Here is a 5,423-nt window from a genome sequence, read left to right as displayed (position 1 = left end):
GGTGGCAGAAGCTGCTGGGGCTGCCGCATCGTGACTTGGTGACGTGAGGCCGCCCCGCCAAACCCCAGCCCTGCTCCTCGCTCGGTGCGTGACTTGCTGCGTGTCTCAGCTGTTGCTGGCTGAAGGCCCTGGCGCTTCCCGCCAGCTGTAACCCTTCTGGTCACGGCACACGTTTGTCAGGGGCGTCCCTGGCCGCCCTGGGGCTGTACAGCTGCTTCCCAGCTGGCACGCTCTCTCCGCAGACTGTTCCGAGGCTGGCTGCTCTCCCCAGCCCCATGGAGATCGCCCTTCCTGGCTCTGCTGTCCTAGGACTGACTGTGACTCTCCATCACCCCGCTTTTTTAGCCTTGACAGCCATGTGCCAGGGTGCTGGCTCCAAGCTGTTAGTGCATTCCCACAGCATCCCCCTCTCCGAGGGCCTGACTGTCCCTGTTACCAGAACGGCCTTGCTTCTGCCCTGTCCCTTTAGATTATACAGGACCCTGAGTTGATGTGATGCTAATCTGGCTTGGTCTCCTTTTCAGAAAGTAATTCTGGCCCAGTCCTTGCACGGTAGGTCCTGCTAAGGAGGAGGATTGATGCCAGCATATCCATTTAGGTTGTTGTGTTTCTAACAATTTCATTAATCACCACAGTATCTGGGTCCATTTTTTTACACTACTAGAGGGTTTTTTTGTCCATGCACTTTATCACCATCATTATCTCTATCGTAATTTTAGGAAACCAAAAGAAAATAAAGGGTTGAAGAAACCTGTTTTTTTCTAAAATTGAGCAGTTAATCAGGATTCATGGTTATTATTGTATGATGTTAGAATGAAGTCATAACTGTTGTAGTAGCTCTGTGCTCAGATGAATATGATTTCTGGTGACTACAAGTGACAACAAAGAATCCTAGGAATGAAGAATGCAGGACAGCCATGTGCAAATCAGCTTGTAATCAGAAGGTATCATCTCCTACCTAGCTGCAAATAGAATTACAAGGACTTATTTCTTTAGCAGAAATATATACTTGTCTCTGGAGAACTGGCGAGGTGTCTGAAAGTGTCCCAAGGCTGCAGGCATCTTCAGCAACTGGAGGACAAACATGTTATCATTAAATACTCTGAACGCTGCAAATTCCACAAAATGTTTTTCTTTTCCCACAAGTATAACTTGTCTTGCTCTCATCCTCTAGTAACCCAACCACTGTTTGTAAAACATTTGGGAGTGGGGTGTCTTTGTGATCATGGCACTTGAGACAGTGTGGGTTAGATGTCAGCCACATAAATACTGCTTTTAAGATATCAATGTTCCATCATATTCTCCCACATTTTCAGGTTGGTTTTGAGTAGAGGAAAACAAATTAACTTGTGGGATGCCACAGGTGAGGAACTTTAAGATGGAAGGAGTAGTTTCCCATAGTATTTCCCAAAATGGTCCAAATTAAGTAAGTGAAATTTCTTAGTACATTCCTATTTCCATGCAAAATATAGGAGAACAGTATTTGGAATTCAACTGTATCTGTTTTAAAGGAAGATATAAGATGATTCATTCATAGTAACTAAAACCATCTCCTTTGCCTAACTTTGTCTGTTGTTTAAATCCATTTATATCCCATTTGTGATGATTTTTTCATTCTTATGTTTAACGTTTTGGACTTCCACATTCATAAATAGCAACAGAGATAAAGAAACATTGAAAAAAGAGTCCACGGCTCCATTTTTTTCACCATGCAAAAGGAAATTCACACTCAAAATCAGCATTTAAATAATGACACAGATGCATACAAGCAGGGAAATAGATAGCTACAATGGAAATGTGCCACATGTCTCAGAACACATAACCACAACAGGGTGTCTCTTTTATGACATTCTTAATGCACTATAATATGCCTACATATCAAAGGACATATGGTATATTTTCTCTTTAATTGCACATTTCGTTGCTCTTGCGAGTTACTCAGAACCTTAACATTATTTAATTGTAATTTAGATGCATAAATCTAGACCATCATCAAGAGTTCAAATGCAAATACATTTCAATCAGATCTTCCACTTCTGTCAGTGTAGTGTGTTTTTTGTTGATGTGCATTTGAGTGTGTCATATTTTTGGGGGAGAAAAAAGTACAGAGACAAGAGAATGAGTCATTTGCTGAAAGATTTTTTTTTTTTTTCCCATGTTTCCAAATCATATTTCTCAGTAACAAGTAGTAGGTAAAGATACAGTTCCTGAGAGTAAAATCTGGAAAGAATTAACATTTACTTCCTAGAGAAAGCTGTCTTTTTAAAATGAAGTCTGAGCAGTAGAGCCATTCTTCTCAGGATTGTGTCAAAATTCCTCATTGCAGAGGAGTTGATTTAGTTTTGGAGAAACCTATAGTGTTTGCAGTCTCCCAACAATTTTGAGAAAAGATGCTAAGTGATCGTCAGTTTCTCTCTATTTTCTGCCATCTTCATTATCTGAGTTTCCATAAATTCTCTGTAAGAGGAGCGACAAATAAGAGAAGGAACTCACAGACATTCCCATCCACAAGCAGGAAAATACAGAATGCTGATTCACCCTAATTTTCAAACTTATATTTAAAAATAAGATTTAAAACTTGGCATTTACAGAGCTTTAGATACAGGAAAGAGGAAAGCAAGGAATTTTATGGTAGCACCACCTGTTTGACTAAAAGACTTGGCATGAAAGTTGAGAATGATTCCTGAGAGATAGATGCTTCTCAGACAAAGCCTTAACACGTTGGTGACAGCATATTCACTTCACACTGATAAAAAAATCCCCATTTTCTTTACTATAGTAAATATGATCATTTAGGATCTACTGCTAAAAGGATGACAAGGTGAACTGGAGCCTCTTTTTCAGAGTAGGCTCCTTTTTCAATCTTGCAATTTAAAAATCAAAAAGGTGGGGTGGAGGGTGATCTCATAACTTCAGTAGGATTTCCTACATGCCCAGCCTCTGTCATAAATTTGTCTTAGATTTATTCTGCCAGCTTCCTGTTGTTTTGTTGTGTTTTGGTTTTATTTTCTCATTTATATTCTGCACTGACTATTATAGAGAATATTAATAAGAAGTAGCACCTGAAATGCAATGTTCTAATATAAAATGAAGTACCCAAACAGCCCTGCACACTAGAAAGATGTTGGTTTCTCTCCCATGTTCCAGAGGGGCAGTAACAAACCCAGAAAAAAATCACTGGGATGCTAAATTTTTATTCTAGTATCTGTCATTTTAGTCTGCAAGTATAAATATTTAGAATAAAGAAATTCACTGTGTGTTCAGCAGTTTGCACTAATGGGAGTAAGTGCAACAGCTGCAGTGAGAAAATCTTTCTGTGTCCTGATTTTATTCTTCAAAAGGGAATCTCCAGCTACTAGGAACCTATGCTATAAATAAAGAATAACATAACAGCTAATCTAAGCCTCCTTAGTGCTGAAAATTCTTCAAGAATTCTTAGAGGTTGATGGTTTATTTTAGGACACAGAAGCAAAGCACTGCTGTTCACCAGCTTCCTCATTTTTTGAATGTCAAAAGTGAAGCAGAAAAGATAAACATGAGAAAGTACTGCCAAGCAGTGCTGAAGAAAACAGCAATTATCTTGATGATGTAAATATTCGTATCTGTTAAAGGCAACATATTGGCAATGTAGAGGTATACTATTCTTCTGAAGATAATTCTCAGGACTCTTGACTTCTGCATCATCTGCATCATCCTCAGCTTCTGTCTTCTGAAGACTCTTGACCATGAAGGACAGAGGAGACGGCTGAATGGTTACAGGACAATACTTCTACCTCATTGTCACAATCCTAATCAACAACTTGCTGAGGGAATGTAGAGAGATCATTCTTTCAGCAAGCCTGATCCCATGCCCTAAAGAAGACCTCCCTCATTCTGCTAGCAGTGCTGCTCCCAATGCTGTCCAGGATGCTGTTGACATTTGCTGCAAGGGCATATTGCTGGCTCATGTTTACCTTGTCCACCAGCTCCATCAAGGCCTTTTCTGCAAATCTGCTTTCCAGCCAGTCTGCCCAACATGGGCTGGTGCCTGGGGTTGTTCCTCCCCAGGTGTGGGACTTTGCACTTCCTCTTGTTGAACTTCATTAAGTTCATGTCTGCCTGTTTCTTCAACCTGTTGTGGTCCCTCTAAATGTGAGCACAACCATCCAGCATATCAACAAGTCCTGCCAGTCTTGCAACACCTGCAAACTTCCTGAGGGTGTAATGTCCCCTGTCATCCAGCTCATTAATGAAGTTAAACAGCACTGGCCCCAGTACTGACCTCTGAGATACATTACCACTAACCGGCCCTCAGCTGGACTCCATGCTACTGATGACAACTGTATGAACCTGGCAGTTCAGCTATTTTTCAGTACACTTCACTGTACACTTATTTAACCTGTACTTCAGTTTGCCAGTTAGAATGCCCTCTATTCTGCCCTAGTGAGGCTGCATCTGGAATCTTGTGTCCAGTTCTGGGCCCCTCAGTTCAAGAAGGACAGGGAACTGCTTGAAAGAATCCAGTGCAGAGCCACAAAGATGATGAAGGGAGTGAAACATCTCCCTTATGAGGAAAGGCTGAGGAGCTGGGTCTCTTTAGCTTGGAGGAGACTGTGTGGTGACCTCAATAATATTTATAAATATGTAAGGGGCGAGTGTCAGGAGGACAGAGCCAGGTTCTTCTCAGTGACTTCCAGTGACAGGACAAGGGGCAAAAGGTGCAAACTGGAGCATAGGAGTTTTGACGTAAATGTGAGGAAAAATGTATTTACTTTGAGGATGACAGAACTGGAACAGGCTGCCCAGAGAGGTTGTGGAGTCTCTCTCTCTGGAGACATTCAAAACCCACCTGGACATGTTCCTGTGTGATGTGCCCTGGGTGATCCTGCTCTGGCAGGGGCGTTAGACTGGATGATCTTTTGAGGTCCCTTCCAGCCCCTAAGATTCTGTGATTCTGTGGTGTAATGGGATGTAACTGTCTAAAACCTTACCAAGATTGAGATTTTAAAAATCCACTGCTCTCCCCTTCCTGCATGCTCAGACATGTATAGCTCCAGGTCACCTCTCCCTGCTTCCACCTCTAGTACACTTCCTTGAGCTTTAGATACAGGAAAGAGGAAAGCAAGGAATTTTATGGTAGCACCACCTGTTTGACTAAAAGACTTGGCATGAAAGTTGAGAATGATTCCTGAGAGATAGATGCTTCTCAGACAAAGCCTTAACACGTTGGTGACAGCATATTCACTTCACACTGATAAAAAAATCCCCATTTTCTTTACTATAGTAAATATGATCATTTAGGATCTACTGCTAAAAGGATGACAAGGTGAACTGGAGCCTCTTTTTCAGAGTAGGCTCCTTTTTCAATCTTGCAATTTAAAAATCAAAAAGGTGGGGTGGAGGGTGATCTCATAACTTCAGTAGGATTTCCTACATGCCCAGCC

This window comes from Chaetura pelagica, unplaced genomic scaffold (genome assembly GCF_000747805.2).
Source record: "Chaetura pelagica isolate M959 unplaced genomic scaffold, ChaPel_1.0 scaffold109, whole genome shotgun sequence".
Taxonomy (NCBI): domain Eukaryota; kingdom Metazoa; phylum Chordata; class Aves; order Apodiformes; family Apodidae; genus Chaetura; species Chaetura pelagica.
This window is presented reverse-complemented; position numbering follows the sequence as displayed.